This window comes from Aotus nancymaae, unplaced genomic scaffold, assembly GCF_030222135.1.
Source record: "Aotus nancymaae isolate 86718 unplaced genomic scaffold, 86718_ANA_hifiasm-v0.15.2.pri h1tg000099l, whole genome shotgun sequence".
NCBI lineage: Eukaryota > Metazoa > Chordata > Mammalia > Primates > Aotidae > Aotus > Aotus nancymaae.
In genome coordinates, this window is record NW_026988514.1 from 5,804,736 (window position 1) to 5,824,691 (window position 19,956).

A 19,956-nucleotide genomic window follows, 5' to 3' on the forward strand; every position below is an offset into this window, starting at 1 on the left:
CCACGTAAGTATCACCATAGACACAGTAAAAGCATTTTAGAAAATCTAACATCCATTCTGGATATAAACTTTCTCAACAAACTAGGATTAGAGGGAACTTCCTCAACCTGATACATGGCCTCTACAAAACCTTCTGTTACATTATAATTAATACTGAAAGACTGAATGCTTCTCCCCTAAACTCAAGAACAAGACAAAGTACGTACTCTTACAAGTTCTTTTCAATATTTTTCAACATTGTCTAGAAAATGCAATACAGTAAGAGAAAGAAATAAAAAGCACTGAGATTAGGAGAAGTAAAGTTGTCTTTATTCATAGACAACATGATTTTCTATGTTGAAAATTCAGTGTAGCCTGCACAAAAAGATACTAGAATTAATAAGTGAGTTTAACAAGGTTGCAGGAAAGAGGATCAACATACAAAAACCAATTTTTTATATTTTCACTAACAATGACAATCAGAAGTTAAAATTTAAATCCAGTATCATTTAAAATGGCATCAAAAATATGAAATACTTAGGGATACATTTAACAAATTATTTGAATGGACTGCACACTAATAACCATAAAACATTGGTCAGAAAAAATTTTAAAGAACTCAAAAAATGGAAGACACATTGCATTCATGGATCAGGCCAAAAGTTCAAGACCAGCCTGGGCAAGATGGTGAAACCCCAACTCAACAAAAAATTCAAAAAAAATTCAAAAAATTCACTGGGCATGGTGGCACATACCTGTGGTCTCAACTACTCAGGAGGCTGAAGGTGGAGGATTGCTTGAGCCCAGTAGGTTCAGGCTGCAAGGTGCTATGATTACACCACTGCATGCTAGCCTAGGCAACAGAGTGAGACCCTGTCTCTAAAAGAAAAAAAATGAACCAAAGTTACTAAGGCTTTGCTTGTGTGGCTTTAATAAAGCTTCTAGGTAGCACATTTCAGGTGCCAATTTCCGTCAGACTTATTGTAGGGGGTCAGTGAATAATAGTTAATAAGTTTCAGCTTGTCACTCCCCAAACTGGAGGATGCCAGAAAGATATTACTGTTAACTGGGAGTCCTAGGTAACTGTTTTCTCTGTCAAATCTGTGATTTGCTATAACACAGTAGAGATAACATGTTTAATTGTAATCAATATAGCAACATTATTATTTGAGCAATGCACTAGGTTGCTGATCATCATGCTATCAAGACCAGGAAGACAATATTCTGTAACAATGGGTCTCAGAGTTTAGCATGAATAGGAAGACCCTGGTGGGCTTGTTAAAGCAGGAGTTGCTAGGCCCCAGCCCCAGAGCTTCTGATCCGGGAAAGCAGGGCTGTCCCCGTGAGAGTTTCCTGAGATGCCGATGGTGCTGGGCCAGGGTCACACTTTGAAAACCCCCTGAATGACATCATCGCTACATTGCTATAAGTGATTACACTGAAGCATCATAAACCATCATCACACAATTATGTTTCTCTATAATAAAGACAATTTGAAAATTTTCTGAACACCTACATTTTCAACAAGAACTTTATTTTTAACCCAGGAAAATGTCTACCCAGCCCTAAGCTTCTCATAAGATGATAATAAAATGTTGTCTCAGAAGACTATGACAAAAAGTTGTAATCACATACCTTCAATCAGTATTCCAAAGTAACAGAGACACTTCACTCACGGAATTAGGAGTTGGGCCACCTGCGTTGGACAAGGTCACAATTCTCAGTTTGTACAGCTGATCAGAGCCAGATCTCCTGATTCCTAGTACATCTCTCCCTCAAGCCTCAGTATTCACCTCCATAAAATGGGAGAGTTCATTTGTGCTCCCTCCAGACCTGAGAATTCTTCTACTCAGGGTTTACATATCTGGACTCAATTCGATGCAGAACATTGAGACAGGTAGTGCTGTAAATGGTCTGCCCTGTAAGGCAGGAGTGTGGGTGAGGGAGTCGGCCCTGGAGGGCACTGGGTGGAAATTTCATAGGGAAGATTCATATTGCAGACTGGACACGTCACTCCTCGCACACTGTGAACTTCTACAAGGCCCTGAATTACAGACCACATTCCTGGAACAAAGCCTAAAAGAAAGAAACAAACTTTAAAGAAATATAGGAAGGTATCTTTGTTACTATAATGATTATGGATATCTGTTGCAAAAACAATACTCACGGAGCCCATACATCTTACTTGCAGAAATCCAAAGCTATGTTTTCAAAGCTATTTCAGGGTTTCAGAAGATAAATAAATCAAAGGTCTCTCCATCTTCGGCAAAACTGTTCCAACTTGGATTAATCTGGAACTGAATGTCACATTGAATCCTGCCAACGCTCGGCAGGGCCCCAGGCAGGAATGGTTTACATTCCATCCAGAAAAGCAGCTTTGGGTCCTGGAGGAACCAGTGGTTTCAATGCAGCCCTGACGGGGGTAGCTGAATGGGAGTGTTCCCCTGGGTAGGCTCCGGTGGCACAAGGGAGATGAGGGTCACCTGCCTGGAGTTCTAAAAGCCCCGCTCATCTCTCAGTCACTGTGACTGCTAGAAATGCCAAAAGTTTGTGCAACAAAATAAATCTACATGTATTCCCTGTGAAGCTGTGATTCCTAACACAACCCAAAGGTCAGAGCTGAGACTCAGTCCCTGTTCTTGGAGTTAGTGGACATGACCTTCAATTTGAAGCCAGAAGAACTGAGTTTAAGACCAGGCTCTGCCCCCTTTGAGAGCTCTGTGATTTGAGCAGATCAAATCGCCCCTCTGACTCTTCAGTTCATCATCAGTAAGTGAGGCTAGATTCTCATCCTTGTGTACCCCACAGGGGACCCTTCACCAAGAGTTATTAAGGTGCAATTCCCCCCATCGTTAATACTTACAGGTCATGCAGATCAGAGAAGACTTAGACCCAACTTTGGGTTTTATAGAGTATGTCACAAAAGCATAAAGTACAATATGGCATAAAGTACTCAGCACCCTTCCCCGCCTCGCCGTCAGTGGAAGCCTGGTCCTGAATTGTTTGTGGTGTTCAAAGACGCTAAGGAGACTCACCCTGAGCTAAGGTGTTACTTCAGGGGTCCAGGTGGAGATCTACAAAAGGAAGTAGGGGGGAAGTGGTCGTGAAAGAGGGCCTGCCAGAGCTTTTAGGGGAGGCCAGAAGAGGGACTGTAGTCCACGAAAGGGTGAGGAGAAGGCAGTGCTGACTAGCACAGCGATGCACATGCGTAAGGATTTTTGGAAATCTTTTGCTGTGTGTCACATCCCCAAAATGCCAGCCGGTCAAAGACTTAATTAAAGTCTTATGTTATCTTAAAAAGGTTTTGGAGTAGAAATTATATTTCTCTTGATGCATCACAGTGCTAACACTAGAGTGTAAGGCTGAGGCTGACAGGCCTAGATAGCTTTGGGTTGCATATGCTTAAATTAAGAGTCAGCACATTTTAGGATGAAGCTTAAGGCATACATACATGCACGGTAATGATCTTGAAACAATTCCCAGCATCTCTACAGACTCCATCATTTTTGAAATGTTTTCTCATGTTAATGCAAGTCTATTCTATGTGTTAAGCAAAGCATAGACTTTGCTCCCCTGCAGAACTGGACATTGAATGCAGAGGCCACTTTTCCTAAGCAGAGTAACCAAAAGAATTCCATGACCTGGCCGGGCGCAGTGGCTCATGCCTGTAATCCCAGCACGTTGGGAGGCCAAGGTGGATGAATCATGAGGTCAGGAGATCAAGACCATCCTGGCCAACATGGTGAAACCCTGTCTCTACTAAAAATACAAAAAAAAAAAAAAAATTAGCTGGGCATGGTGGCAGACACCTGTAGTCCCAGCTACTTGGGAGGCTGAGGCAAGAGAATTGCTTGAACCCAGGAGGCGGAGATCTCAGTGAGCAGAGATGGCGCCACTGCACTGCAGCCTGGGTGACAGTGCAAGTCTCTGTCTCAAAAAAAAAAAAAAAAAAAAAAAAAAAAAATTCCATGTCCAATTAGAGCAGGATAAGGAAAGCTGTGAGATGTTTCATTAATTAGAAAATGCTGGTTCCTCCTGCCTACCTGAAGTAAGGATGAACTTTGACCTCAGAGCCTACACTATGGCGGTCTTTATGCAGTGACATAGTCCCATATAGACAAATAAATATGGTTGTCTTTATACACATATGTGTATACACACACACACATACATATCATATATCTCACTTAGCTAGACACAGCCTCCTCTTGAGGGCAGAGAGTGGTCCTGTCTTACGAGTTCAGCTCTTTCAGTGTCCTGGGGTGACCAGTAAGTGTTGGTAGTGGAGAGACTGGCAGCACTAAGGAGAATGGGCCCATCTGTGTTCCTAGACTGTTAGTGGGAAACAGAAGCCATCGTAAGATGGGTCACCCATCTTTGTGACTGAGTGAATGAGTTGGGGTGTGGGGCAGTTTTGAGCGTTCATCACAGCTCTAAAGACAAGGCCTAGTCCGCCTCTATCCATACCACGCTCTTGCCAGCACCTCCCTCCCCACTCCCTGGTGAATGAGGTTCTTCTCATTACCTGAAGGCGCTACTCTCCCTTCTCATAAGCATGCTCTTCTGACACGTCTACACACAAGCTCTGGGCCTCGATCCACCCATGGCAGCCCAGTTCGTCTACAGGTCACCCTTGTGTTTCTCACTGTGCCTGGCAAGGGCACCACAACAGCACTCATGGCTGTAAAGGCAACGTGGTTACCACAGGAGGGGTGCATGAGGACCCAGGAAGGAGGACACAGAAGCCAGAGGTGGTGGGCCAAAGCCTGACCTGACAGGGGAACCAGTGTAAACAGCAGCCTGTCCTTCTGGCCAGGACAATACCTAGAAGATGCCCATTATGTGGCCAGCTCTGCTCACCCCCCTTACAGTAAGGGCACAATGAAACAAGAGTAAGAGAATCAACAGGCAGAACTAACCTCACCCACACACCGAGCAGACCATGCTTGAAATGTGATGAATAAAAACACAGTGGCCTCCCAGGTCTACAAGCCAAGTCACTGCTGCAGCACGGACCAGTAAAGCAACAACCTACCGGGTCTGGGGCCCCCTCAGCTTTCCAGGTCTGCTGAGGGGGCTGGTTCCTTTCACACCTCCTGCATCCCCCAGCCTGCTCCAGCAGCACAGTGTCCAAAAGCTCGGCATCTATCCGTTCAATCCGTGGTCCCCTTCTCAATGGAAAGACTTCTGCTCTCATCGCCCCCTCCAGCAGGGCTGGCTCTAGTCTCCAGGGCTCCAGCACCCTGCACTGAGTGAGAACTGCAGGAGAAATGCTCCTCATGAGCTTCCATGTATCCAGTTCAGATTCCTTTCTCCTTCAAGGGCAGGTGGGAAGTTTGCATTCCCCAGGCTCCTTCCAAAAGGAAAGAAAAGCTGGCAATTCTCATTCATCAAAGCAACAGTAAATCCGAGCAGACAGAACTTCACTCCTCTCTCGCTGTGAGGTTCTGCAAGTCCCTGAATTATAGCCCAAATTCCTGGGAAGGAGCTTAAATGGAAAAAACAAACTTTAAAGAAATATAGGAAGGTGGTTTTGTTACTGTAATTATTATGGATATCTGTTGTACAAATAATGCACACTGTGCTCATATATCTTACTTGCAGAAATCCAAAACTATATTCACCTAAGCCACACTGACAGCTGAATTATCATTTGTAAGAGACCAAATTATTTTATCAAAGTAACAGGATAACTTTCAAATGTGTATTTATTTGTGGGGCTGGGCCAACAGCCAGAAAACACCTAAATGAGAATTCAGATTCATCTGAACTTGACATTTTCAGTTGATCTAATGGCTCATTCGTTCCGTGGACTGAAGAGTCAGTCCACTGACTCTTCAATGGCTTCCAATTAGGAGACAAGCAGACAATTCCTGGTCCTGTGGTTTGTGATCCAAGTGCCTTCCTAGATGGTTATGGGCTATCCAGGTGGAATATTGGAAAGTGACCTGGAAAGGAGATGAAAGACAGTGGGTAGAGTGACTATAGTTAACAACAATGTATCCTTTCTTTCTTTCTTCCTTTATTCCTTTCTTTCTGTCATGAGACAGAGTGTCACTCTTTCTTCCAGGCTGGAGTGCAGTGGTGCGATCTCAGCTCACTGCAACCTCAGCCTCCTGGGCTGAAGTGATTCTCCTGCCTCAGTCTCCCAAGTAGATAGCAACACAGGTGCTCGCTACACCATGCCTGGCTAATTTTTGTAATTTTTTTTAGTAGAGATGGGGTTTCAGCATGTTAGCCAGGCTGGTCTCAAACTCCTGACTTCAGGCAATCCGCCCACCTTGGCCTCCCAAAGTGCTAGGATTACAGGCATGAACAACCGCGCCCGTTCTGTATATTTCAAAATAGCTAGAAGAGAGGACTTGAAATGTTCCTAACACAGAGAAATGATAAATGCTCCAGGTGATGGACACCCCAATACCCTGACCTGAACGTTACATGTTCCATGCATGTAACAAAATTTCACGTGTACCTCATAAATATGTACAAATATGTATCAATTTTGTTAATTCTAAATAATTTTTTTAAGAAAGGTGCTAGAAAGCCAAAATTAGATACTGCACAGCAAGGTTCGAGTTAAGGGCAGTGCTGGAAAACAGAACCCCCCCCCCCCCCCCCCGCCTTGTGGCCATGCCTCTCATCCAGGTCAGGGACCCATTCCTCCAGTCAACGCCTGGGAAGGCGCGGAACCTGGGACGGCAGCCTGGGGAGGGGGAAAGGCCCCTTGGAGGTGGAGCGGAGGCCGCCGCTCTGCCCACCCAAAGGCAGAGATAAGGCCAAGTTGATGAGCAGGAGAGGGAAAGTCCCCGAGAGAGACGCAGTCGCGCTCTGCCAGTGCGCATGCGCACATGTCCGTGAAGCCCCGCGCTGGGGTTGGATCTGCCTCCCTCCGCCTCGCTGAGCCTCAGGAAGATCGGCATTCAGACAGATACGCAGCTTGGAAGAAAGCGAAGTGCTTTGCAAGTGAAGGGGAGCGGAACGTGCCACCCCAAAATCTGCCACTTTGGCATAAGGATTAAGTGGCGCTGTCGGCAATGGAGAAGCAGCAGACGCAAGAGAAGCTCTCCGCCCTCCCCTATTTGCCGAAAAGCAGGACAGAATTTGTCAAGGTGTCCCCCCGCCGCTCTCTAGGGAAGGATGGGGTTAATCACCAGACACAACCCGAGCCCCTCCTCAGCCTGCAGAGGGCACCAGAGGAACCTGCACAGCACGTCCTGGTCCTGCTGAAACAGCGCTTCCCTTCCCGCAGCTCCCCATAGGGTAGGGTGGCCTTCCCGCCCTGCGCCTCCCCAGAAACTCAGGCCCTTCTCCTCTGTCTTGTCACTTCTCTAAACACGCATTCTCTTTTGAGGTGCTATGAACGCTCGAGCTCTGTCCGCCCCTTGGAGTTACTCACTGCGCACGTTCCCACGAGTGTGCGTGATGCACGTGGTAATCAACTCGTGTCTGGTTTTCTCTTGTTAATCTGCCTCTGTCAGTCGCTTTCAGAGCCCCAGCCAGAGAACCTAGAGGGGTAAAGGAAAAAGATTTTCTTCTCCCTAGAGAAGCAGACAGACCTGTGCTCGAATCCCAGGCGTGCTGGGGGCTGGCTGGGTGCTGTTGGTGGAGCCTCTTTCTCCCTGTATCCGACTGTCCTCATCAGCAAGGCGAAGGCAGCCACACCGCCTGGAACAAGCCGGCTCTCCACAGGCTCAGCTGTTTGCATCCTCTCCCTGTAGCTCCCTCACCTCTGAGGCTGTCTTGGGGTGCTGCCGCCCTGTGGGCACCTGGGACGCTTCAGCCTCATTCCTCCCACTCTTCATGCCAAGGGTGGCTCCAGGGGGTCGTCCTTAGAGAATTTTTTCCCACACATTCCAAACCCTCAAATTCCAAATTCCCCATGCAAAGCTTCCAGGACTGCTCTGCCAGGCTCAAGGGACTTCCCCAGAACCACCACCCACCCAGGACCACCTCTCACTCAGAACCACCTCTCACTCAGAACCACCTCCCTCCCAGGACCACCTCCCTCCCAGGACCACCTCCGACCCTCCACTTCAGACCTTCTCATGCCTGCTGGGTTTCCTGGGTTTCCACGACCTCAAATCTAAAGTCTCCCCTTTTCTCCACTCTACTCCCTTCTTTCTTTCCTCCCTCCCTCTCTCTTTTCTTTCCTTCCTTTTTTATCTTACCTTCCCGCCCCCCAGCCTTCCCTCTCCCAATCTACCACTCACTCATGAGCACGACCTTCCTAGCTCTGATTGCATCTTACTCCCAAAGAACCTGCCCATTGCCTGGTTCTCCTCTCAAATCCTTTGCCCTGGATCCTGGAAGGTCGTGCCCTGGGGCAGGCTCCACCTCCTTATCTCTGTACCCTGTTGTGCAGTTGGCAACTCTAGTGGACACCTGGTGTGACACAGCGAAGTGGGAGAGATGGGTTCATCTTTTCCAGGGAGACCCTCACTGCCTGCCAGCTCCAGGCCTGATTCGCCAGCCCTCTGCAAATCCACCGGCAAACATACATACTCTAGTGCACTTCCGTTACCTCACATTACCAGAATAGGTTCCTAAGACTGTGAGTGAGAAAGCGCAAGGCACCCAGGGCCACATGGAGTGGGAACGCCACAGTGGGGGACCCATCCCAGATTGTTTCAGTGGTCACAGTAAGATGATCAGTGCCTGAGGAGTGGCAAGAGTGAAAAGAAGGGAGAGGTGAGAGCTGGGAGGAAGGCGAGGCCACTGAAAGGCAGGTGTGTGGATCAGCTCAGCAACAGACCCTAGTCGGAGTGTTGGGTTAGTGGTAGGGGTCTAGCAAAGGGAAGAGCTGTTGATGGGGGAGATGGCGAGGTCCTTTTCAGGCAGGGAAGGACAGATATGCCTGTGGGACACCTGGGTGAGAACATCAGGAGGCAGGGGAGGGTGTCGTCTGGATATCACCCCACTGTACCCCAAAAATGGAAGACTTCCCAAAATGCTAAGTGTCTAATGGGGAAAACAGGGACAAAAGTAGACCAAGAGTCAGGGTGAGGCGGGCAGAAAGCCTGGAGCTGGGATCTAAAGACCTGGCTTTAGCCGGGATCCCCACTTCCCCTGTGTCCTCAAAGCCAAGCCACGGACGCTTGAGCATCAGCCTGTCTGTCTGCAGAAGGGGGAGAGCCCCTCCCTCACACCTCCATCTGGGGGAACAAGGAACCGGGAGTCCGGACAGACCACGGGTTCTGAAGGCAAGGCAGGCCTTGGGATAGAAGGGGCAGTTTCAGACCAAGGTGGGGTCTCCAGGATAAAGAGGAGGAAGCCCAGGGTTCAAGACATGGGGCATTGTCATATCATTTTACTCAGCATAGCTGCCTTGAGCAGACAGACCAATCCATTCCCAAACCTGGGACAGGCTTCTTTCTCTTCTTAATCACATATGACAGCTTCACTGGACACTTACTGTGGCTTCTGAGGCCTTGTGGACCTACTCCTTTCCGCTTCAGAAATTCAGACTTAAATCCCAGCTGAGGAAAGTCTTGTGAGAGGCAAGTGTGCTCTGGGCCCTGGGACCCAGAAGGTCACAGGACGCGGCAAAGGCTCACGGATGGGCTGGGGATGTTTCCTTCTAAGGCTGGAGGGCTGAGACACCCCCTATCTGGGTGACCACGCAGCTCCCAGGCGCAAGTGTGGCCGGGGAAGTCTGCAGAAGACACAGAACATGCAACAAAACAGAGCGTCCCCTGCTTCTTCAGCCAATAGAAAACAGCGCCACCAGCAAGACCAAGACGAGCTACCCACACTCCAGGTACACAGAGGCCAGATTGAACGCTGTCAGCCCAGAATAGTAGTGTTTGAGGTTCACCTCTTTTCAGAGCTCCAGTGCAGACCAGAGGAAGTGGAAGTGTGTGATTCAGGGCCACCCTTCTCATTCCCCACAAGGACAAAGGGGAAGTAGCCTTTGGTGATCAGGGACCGGCATAAACCAGAGCTGCCGACAAACACTGGAACACTGGCACTGGAAAAGACCCCCGAATCCAGTTGTCGTCTGGACGGTGAGAGTACACCCAGCCACCTGGATCCCATGGTGGACAGCACTTGCAGTCAGAGCCCCCGGCTCACACTGCACATCCCCCTCGCTTCACCTCTGACCTTAGAGAGCTCACTTCACTGACCCAGGCTCTATGCCCTTGTCCCTCAGGGCTGTGGCTGCCGTCAAGCACTGACAGGTGCTGGCCTGTGGTCAGTGCTCAGTAACTTGCAGGGTTTTTTTCTTTTCCTAAGGCATTGCTGCTCTCTTCCTTTCCTCTCTTTCTAGAGGCAAGGCTTCTCTACCACCTTGACCCAACACAGCAACAAGGGCCCGAGGGAGTGGGTTCTCTCCTCCCCTGCCTGTGGCCAGCGGACATAGGCAATGACTTTACCTATCCAGGCTCAGCTTTCCACCCGCCAACGAATGTTGAAACAGACAATGCGTGCAGCTGCTTCTTTCAAAAATATTTTGACTGACTGTCCTACACTGCATCATTCTCTAGCAATAGATGCTCCCATTCCAGTGCGGTCTCAATACCCAGGAATTCCCCAGCTGCTTTCCTGGGCAGGTGACCCTGGGCAGCTCAGTGTCCTAGCCAAGACACCTCGTGACAAAGTTGGCTTCAGACTCTAGCCTGCAGCAGACTCTAGCCTCAACAACTCAGTATGAGAGAGGAAGTCCTAGACATTCTGGGAAAACATCATTTCTGGAAAAATTCAGACTAGCAAATGGTCTAAATAACGATAATGGATATGCTTATTATGTACAAATAATGAGAGACCAGAATTGTGATAGGGTCCCTCTCTTCCTATTATCAATATTTTCAAATGCACAATACATCGTAAAACGCATAAAATGCCTCTAAGCAACACTCCACTGCCATTTAGTCTCTCGCTGATGTCATTTACATGTCCATTAAAGGGTTCTTACCGACTTCTCCACTCCACCTTCCTCTGCTCACACGGATGGTTTATGCCTGCCTTCCTGGGCTCTGTGACGTAGTCAGGAATGCAGTCTTTGTAAAAGTCTGTGCTCAGAAGATTGGTAAGTTGCATCTGGCAAATCCGTGGAGTCGCCTGCTCATACCCTAATTCTGCTGTTTTCACAGGAGCATGGCACATGCCCCAGGCCTCAGAGGAGGCCCTTCTCACTACTCTTCTGTCCCAAGGCCGGCAGGTCCCGTCATTCAAAGGGCAGCTCAGGATTGTGTGCCCACAGAAAACAACGGGCAGTGTGAGGGGTGCTAAGAGTGAGCCCATGTGGATTTCCTGACACCATTACATCTTTCCAACACCAGTTCTCTGACACCAACTGGGTGCCCAATGATTCAATTCCATTCTGACACTAAATCCCTAGAGTTACTCAGCCCCCACAGGGTGAGGCTCCATCCCACAAGAGTGCCCCATTCAGATCCAACCACAAATGCAATTCCAGGACACCTGCACTTCTGCCTGGCTGATTACAAATTTAGGGATGCCCACAACTCCCCCTTAGATTTAACAATGCCCTAGAATGACTCACAGAACTCAGCAGGACACTCCTCATAATTACAGTTGAATTCTAAAGACATAAATGAATGGAAGAGGAGCACAGGGTGGACTGGAGGAAGAGTCATTGCACGGAGCTCCCATGCCCTCTCTGGGTGCACCTATGTGTCCCTCAGTCTGAAGCTCTGTTAGCCTCCTGTTTCTGAGACTTTACTGAAGTGTTATTATGTAGGCATAATGATTAAATCATCAGCCGTCGGTGACTGCACTTTATTCCAGATCCTCCTTCTTCCTGGAAGGTCAGCAGACAGGCTGCAAGTTCCCACCCTCCAATCCTGTGGCCGGTCCCTCTGGCCATCAGCTGCATCCTGAGGCTGTCTCGGGGCCTGCCAGGTGTCGCCTCACTGGAATAAACTTGGGTATAGCCAAAGGGCTCATTATGAAAAACAAAAAAACCCTCTTGTGAGTCAGGCAATTCTAATCGTTTTAGGAGCTCTCTCCCAGAATTAGGGACAAAGATCAAATAATTATTTTTCATTTTGCCACACAGGCAGAGCTGGGTTCACCTGGCTGACTCTCAAGGTGTTGGTTCTCAGTGAGCATCAGGGTCCTGGTCTAAAAAATTAACGTCTGAGACATCCCAAATGCACCCAACAGGAAGGCTGTGCACACACAGGATAGTGTAAAAGGCCACAGGATGCCAAATAAGTGTGCACCCAAATGGGTGGTCAGACAGCCCGCTGTCCAGGATGAGACACCCGCTCCTGCCCACCAGCGCTGCTGGGATCAGAGCCCGAGGGGTCCGCTGCTCTGCCCATGGGAGTACAGGATGGCACACCCGCATCAGAGCACAGCTCCTAGTTTCTGTCAAGCTAAACATCCACTGGCCCTGTGACTCTGCAATCCCACTTGTGCATATTTACCCCTGAAGAAATATAAGCCTGTGTCTACAAAAGAGAATTGTACCTGAATGTTCGTAACAATTTTCTTCAAAACAGTCAAAATCATCCTAGAAACAATCGGTGAATGGATTGTGGTCTAATAAAAGGGAATGGACTACTGATATGAAAACCTGAATGTGTGGATCTGATCCAGCAACCCCACTCCTGGGATCTACCCAGAGGAAAAGAAGTCAATATTTGAAAAAGATACTTGCACATGGATGTTTATAGCAGCACAATTCACAATAGTAAAATCATGAAATCAACCCAAATGCCCATCAATCAACAAGCGGATAAAGAAACTCTGGTATATATACATGATGGAATACTACTCATCCATGAAAAGGAATGAATTAGTGCATGTGCATGACCTGGATGAGATTAGAGGTTATTATCCTAAGTGAAGTAACTCAGGAATGGAAAACTAAACATCGCATGTTCTCACTGATATGCGGGAGCTAAGCTATGAGGACACAAAGGCAAAGAATGATACAATGGACTTTGGGGACTTGGGGGAAGAGTGGGAGGGCGGTGAGGGATAACAGACAGCAGATACGGTGCAGTGTATACTGCTCAGGTGATGGGTGCACTGGGTTCTCACGAATCTCCACTAAACAGCTTACTCATATAACCAAATACCACCTGTACCTCAGTAACTTATGGAAAAATAAAATTTTAAAAAGAACTCAATAAATATTTGAAGATTAAAAAAAATTTAAGAAGCCAGACACAAAAGGGTACATATTTTATGGTTCCATTTATACTAAATCTAGAATCATCAAAACTAATCCACAGAGACAGAAATAAAACATGGTTGTTGGTGGCTGATTGGAAAGGGGTAGAAAGGAGCTTCATGGAGGCTGACAGTGCTTCATATTTTGTTTTGAGTGTAAACAGGTATAAGCGATTATCACAATTCTGAAAACTCAAGGCTTAAATCATGCATGTTGCTGTGTCAAAAGACAAAATTACAACAAATATAAAGACCTCAACTGACTTTAATGATGACTCTAGAATTGGGCAACACTTCATTCTATAAAGCACTTATAGAATAAGTGCTCCCATGAGCTGAGCAGAGAAGATTGATTCTATAGACAGAGAAAGGGCTGAAGAAAGCAGAAAGAAAGAACAAAGAGCGCATTGCTCAGTTCAACGTTACTTTTCTTATAAGGTGGGACCTGGAAGCAGAATAACAGAAAAATTTACACCAGGTTGCTTCATGTTACTCTGTTTTATAAGGATTGAAGGCATGAACTTCATCATCATGCCAAATGAACACTAAAAGCGACCCATGTGGGAAGTGTGGCTGTTATCTCATCTGATTTCTCAGCCCAGATAACGACTCAGTTTTGGTTTTCTGAGCATGGCTGACTCCATTTTGATTTTGAGTCTGGGCCTGTTGGGGCCTAATGCAGTTCGGTCCAAAACAATGGCCTCCTATAATTTTTGTTTAACAATTGCGTGCTGTATGTACCTCAGTTTTTTAGAAGCCCTCTCACTGAGGATCACGAATCTAGAAACCATATGGAAGTCTGTGTCTCAGTGGGAAGCGGTGGCCCTGGCCTGTGAAGACTGAAGGGGGTCCATGTTTCCAATCCCACAGGCCTTGAAATCCAGAACTGAGTCAGATTTGATGACTTGCTGAGGAAAGGTTTCAACCCCTACACGGAACTGCTCTATCCTCGCCTCTCCCTGAAGCCTCCGAAGCAGTGTCTATGCGGTGCGTTCTCAGATCACTATGCAGTGCCTGCTTGCCTCTAGTCCTGAGCTCCTAAATCAGAGAATCCTCGGATACATGGAGTCAAGTCACTCATCTCACCTCTGCGTCCCCCAAGCCCAGCAAGGGTAGGCTGACCAAAGGCGCTCTGTGAATGCAGAATTGTTCTAAATGGCTGAATTCCAACGTCAGCTACAGGTGACTCAGAAAACCCAATCTTACACACCAAAGTGTCAGGTAGTCAACACACATTGACTATATTAGCCACATAATTATACCATTTCTACACCCCAGCGGTGGTGGGGAGGGAATGATTTCCTACACCACACAACAGAGAGACTGCAAATGCAGGCCACTCACTCAGGAGTGAGGGCAGCAGAGAAATGGGACACGGACTACAGGTGATGTTCCTCCCCCTTTTCTCCTGCAGGGAATCCCAATCATGTATGCATTTTATGAAGCAATTGATTGGGGAGAAAAAAAAAGCCACATGAAGTCCTCTCTCATCCACTAACTTCTGCTTTCTCCAACTTTCTTTTGCAATGAAGTACAGAGAGACAAGGGTTTACAACTCCTGCTTCAGACCTGTTGGCCTCAAGATAGACCTGCATTCAACTGGCCCTGACAAGTCCCTTAGGTAGGTCAGAGCTGAGGGTCTCTGTACAATTTCCAGCATCACCATGGAAACGTCTTGCTATTTTTTGAGTATGTCCCCTCCAAAATTCATGTGTTGGAAACTTAATCCCCAGTGCAGCAGTGTTGGGAAGGTGGGACCTTTTAGGAAATGTTTAGATCATGAGCACTGCACCGCTATAAAAGGCTTGCAGGAGTCAGTTCTCTGCCCTGCTCTTCTGCCATGTGAGGATGAAGCATTCAAGTTGTCATCTTGGAAGCAAAGAGACTGGGCTCTCACCTACCAGTGCCTTGAGCTTGGCCTTCCCAGCCTTGAAGAGCTGTGAGAAATAAGTTTCTGCTCTTTGTAAATTATGCAGTCCGAGGTATTTTGTTATAACAGCAGGAACAAAGATATCTCCCTATCGTGAGGTACCTGCATTGAACTTTATCCAAGTTATCCAGGTATACCACCCTAGCCATGTGAGCAAGACCACAGCTGAGCAGCAGAAGCACCCACACCGCGTGGCACACCCCGTGGCAGCAGGAGCGAGATCCACTCCACAGGAAACAGCTTCTGGCCCCAGCCACGGAGTCTTCCAGTCTCAGGCCATAGGGAAGGGAAGAGAAGCTGCACGGAGCTTGCGGGCCTAAGTAAGCGTTCTGTGAATGCACTACATTTGTTTTGTTACAAGAACACGGCCCTTGAGAGGGCCTTCTTGCAAAAGACAAAGGACCAAAGCCATTTTTCAAATAGTAAACAGAAATGAGATTGATTTTATAAGACATAGTTACAAATCAATTGATACAAGTTCCTTTAACAAGGAACCTATTTAACAAGGGCACCCACTATAAATCAAGCATTGTGGTAGCCACTAGATAAAGGGGACTGAGTTGTATTAAAAACATGGTTCCTGCCTCCCAGGAACCCACAGAAGCAGGGACGGAGGAAGTCAGGCCCATAAACAGCTGAAACTGCTCAGCCCTGTGCTTAGCATCTTGTGAGTATTCAGAAATACTAGTGGCTACAATGAGATAGTGATGATGACTACAATGAGATAAGGGCAACCAGACAAATGGATGAGATTTTCTGGCAGCATAGAAAATAAATGACCACATCTATTGGGGTGGTCAGGGAAGGGCTCATGGGTGCTGGGATCCTCATGCTGGTGGGCAAAGAGACAAGATACAGAGGGCCAGGAGAATGTCTGGGCAGATTGCAAAGGGCCTACCAGTTCTCTGGGGAGTCAGAGGCCCTTCTGGAGGACTGAGGAATACACCAACGACCCAGAATCCTGGCCCAAGGACCAGCCCAGCTCACATTAAAGTGCACACTGGCACCACTGCTATGAGCAGTCTTCAAAAAAAGCTACCTTGTTGTTTTTGCCCAAGCAAGGGTCCCTTCCCATTTTAACATCACATATTCGAAGTGAATATCAGAGATGAACATTAATTGACTGCAAAGAAAATTCTTATGCAATGATCGGTAACAATGTCCACCATAAGTCTTACCAATTCCTTGGACTTCTCCTGATGGAAAACCATAGAACAATTTTAAATGGCATTTTACCAGAGTCCAGGGTCTTTCCAAATCCATCTGCACTCTGGTTCCATAAAAGAAAAGGGAACACAAATTAGAGATGAAGTGTTGGGTGTGTGATGGTTAGTATTTCAGTTCCACGGATGCCTGACGCCAGGCTGGCATTCAGGATGGCCTGTGCCCCAGGTTCTCAGGCTGTGGGGTGTGCCTCTAGTGCTCACGTTAGTGTGGCTCCAAATCTGAGGCTGGCTTTCCCAAGTGTGCACAAGCCCCTTCTTGGGAGAAAAATACGTGATCTCGATTCAGCAGGTGGATTCTGCTTGAGCTCCTTAGGCATGTGTGAAGGTCACTGGGGCCCGTTCTGACTCCATAAGCAAGAGCAGCTGTCCTCCAAGAGCCTGACCTCGTAAAAGGACAGGTGTGACAGGAGGCAGGCCTCTCCTTCCCTCTTCCTTCTCTTCCACTCATTAATCTTCCTGGCTTTTTCCAACTTCCTATATTCCCTGAAGACAATACACCTGATATGCAGGCTCAGAGCTTCTTTTGTTTGATTGGGCTCTGGTTTTGTTTCTAATACACTTTCCTCTGCAGGAAAAAGTCTAACTCCACCAATTTCTTCTAGGGAGCAGTCAAGTGATGTCCATCAATGTGCATTTAGCACAGCAAGAGGGCTGCAGACACAGAGCCCAGGCCACAGGCTATCCAGCCTGCCCCACCGCACTGATTACGAGACAGAGCTTCTGCCTTCCAGCTCTGTGAGAATGATGGTGCCAAGGAGATGGGTGGCCAGGCAAGCAGAGCCACATGGAGGGCATGCCCTGTGCACCCCGCAGAGGCCACCGCAGGGCCTGGCTCCAGCTGCTGCAGCTATATCACAAATACATATGGGAGTAGACAGAGTCCTTAATTTGAAAGAGACAGAACTGCAAGACAGGACCACTTCATGGAGGACCTGAGTATTCTGCTCAAGAAACTAGAGTAGTACCAGACCTACCATGCTGGACTTGGTTATTGGAAACCAGTGAGGAGTCCACATGTAAGCTGACTCGGTTGGACTCCCAAGCCCATGGCTTTCGCTATACCCCTAGTCAAGAGGGAGACGAGCTTGGTCACAGGCAGTTATGCCCTGCTGTTGACTTGTGCTGACTTGTGAGAGCTGTTGGTTAGATTTTCAGCTATTTTTAGAGCTGGATGTTAAATAAATTAGATAAAGTATAATAAATACCCCAAACTCATTACATCATAGTTATTTGACTACATTTTCCTCTTATTTCTGCTCTTGGTCATGTAGTGTCCATCATACTGCACAGGGGAGATGCTGTCTGACGTTGTGATTCTAGGCATCTCTTCCCAGCCCTGCACCCAATGACATCATGTGGGTGGCTTGAAATCAGCCACAGTGGGAGTATTTATACCACAGTAATTGGCAAATGCTACAGGTAAGGGCTTTTTTTCTGGACAGTTTTTTATTTTTTTCTTTTTTCTTTTTTTTTTTTTTTTAAAGATGGGGTTTCACCATGATGGCCAGGCTGGTCTTGAACTCCTGACCTCAGGTGATCCACCCACCTCGGCCTCCCAAAGTGCTAGGATTACAGGCTTGAGCCACCTCGCCCGGCTCCTGGACAGTTTTTGTTACATATTTACTGGCCAGCACACTGTTGCCCCAGACCCTGGTGAGGGCTTTGTACATGACCTGCAGGAACTAGAAAGATGTGGAAATCTTACACTGGGAAGTGACATGGTTATTCTGTGTTTTTGAGCCGCACCCTGGCTGTAGTGTGGCAGAATCAGCCAGCAGTCAATGGCACCGCATCAGAGGATAAACAGGCAGACCCTGGGACCCCGGAAGCCACTAGGGTTGGTAGCCAGAGAGGTGGAAAGGACAGGGTTTCTGTTGAACTGGGAAGCTCTAAAGGAAAACGAGAAGCAAACGCTGGCCCTGAGGTTTTAAGCCTGAGAGATGGGCGGATGCCAATGTTATCAGCCAAGTTAGAAGCCTCAGAAGGCTTAAAGCAAGGGCCAGGACTGAAACAAGGATGAGCTGCTTTGGGCTGTTTTGAAGCAGAAGAAACTGGTGGTGCCCATGACCTTGAACACGGGAAACAGGCTGAGATTGGAGGACAGAGGTTCACATGCTTAGCTAGTGAGTCATTTCTGTGGCCAGTAGTTTTCATAGTTTTACAAGCCTGTCACTCCCAGGCTAGCCGTGCCACACCCAGAAGGCAGGGGGCAACTGGGTCCACCGGGGCAGCACTTGCAGGCTCAGCAAGGAGCCTCTGGATCTGTGACCAGCATGGACCAGACAAGTATACTGTGGCAGGGTGGGGAGAAATGGAGATGCAGTGGGAACCCCAGGCACAGGCCCCCCTGGGAGGAGGATGTGGGAGGAGAAGGCTGGCCAGGTGAGGACTCAGCCTGGGGTCAGGCTCCACCTCCCCACGAAGTGTGCCCGGCCAGCCACTGGCTCTTGGCCACCCTGAGAGAGATGAGGTCAGCTTCCGACTCTGGCCCGGGACTGGGGAAGCAGAATATGCCTGGGTCCAGAGGCAGGGAGACCGCAGAAGAGACCACACGTGTGTGGGCACACCTGCCAGCACTGGGACAGGGTCTAAGTAGGGTAGTGTGGGAGCCTGGGGGGAGTTCCAACCAAGAAAATGGGTGACCCCAAGGCAGAGACCTGTTGTCCAGTTGCAGCTGCTCAGAGGCCATTTGCCCTGGTTTGGAGCAGGAAGGGCCTTCATGTGTATGGAGTTCCCACGTGCCCCCCAGGCAGTCTGAGGCATTGGAGAACACAGGGCCAGAGCGGGAGGACCGAGTGGTGTTCTGGACCTGCTCCTTACCAGCTCGAGGGCCAGCCTCAAAGTGTGCCATTCACTTCTTCATTCAGTGCAAATATCTTCTGTGTGCCAGGCTCTGAGAACCCTGGGGTGAGTGGCCCCATAAGGTCCCTACCCTGAGAGAATGCACACCCCAGTGTAGTGAGACAGAGAATGAACAGGGATGCGAGTGAGAACACACAGGGATGTCCCTGTGACTTGTTTAGTCATCTATAAAATGGGACCCGTGACACCACCAGACCTACACAACAGGACCATGGGACATCGCAGATGGGACCTGCTGGAACTCAAGGGAAATGCCATGAACTCACCCACAGCTGACTTTGCTCTTTCTTTTCTCTTATAATAAAATGCATATAACATAAAATTTACAATTCTAACAATTTTTAAGTGACATTAGGGACATCTACAATGTTGTGCAATCACACCATTGTCCACCTCCGGAACTGTCTTAGCATCCCCAGCAGAAACTGTCCCCATTGAACAACAACTCCCCATCCTCCCTGCCGCAGGTCCCGGCAGCCTCTATTTGACTTTCTGTCCCTAAGAATCTGCCTATTCTAGGTAGCTTCTTATCAGTGTGAACACATCATACTGCATTTGTCCTTTTGTGTATGACTTATTTCAGTTAGCTTCACCTAGAAGGGGATTGCTGGATCCCATGGCGATTCTGTTTAGTGTTTAACTTCTTTTATTTTTAATTTTTATGGATACATCAGGGCTGTACATATTTATGTGGTACATGTACTACTTTGATACATGCATACAACGTGTAATGACCAAATCTGGGTAACTGGGCTATCCATCACCCCAAACCTTTGCATTGGGAATGTTACAAATCTTCTCTACTAGCCATTTTGA

At 47.9% G+C, this 19,956-nt stretch overlaps 1 long non-coding RNA gene across 2 annotated transcripts in view; it reads right to left on the reverse strand.

Moving 5' to 3' along the window:
* Nucleotides 1-271: 271 nt before the first annotated feature.
* LOC105733254 (uncharacterized) overlaps nucleotides 272-19,956 on the reverse strand; it is a 39,916-nt gene continuing 20,231 nt past the window's right edge. The window contains exons 2-4 of one of the 2 annotated variants that reach the window (XR_001111220.2): nucleotides 7,376-7,484; nucleotides 5,015-5,927; nucleotides 272-2,055 (exon numbers count right to left, since the gene is read on the reverse strand). This is a non-coding gene — a long non-coding RNA (uncharacterized LOC105733254). Of the gene's footprint in view, nucleotides 2,056-5,014; nucleotides 5,928-7,375; nucleotides 7,485-7,535; nucleotides 7,697-19,956 lie in introns of those variants that run through there. The other variant, XR_001111221.2, reaches the window with a different exon arrangement.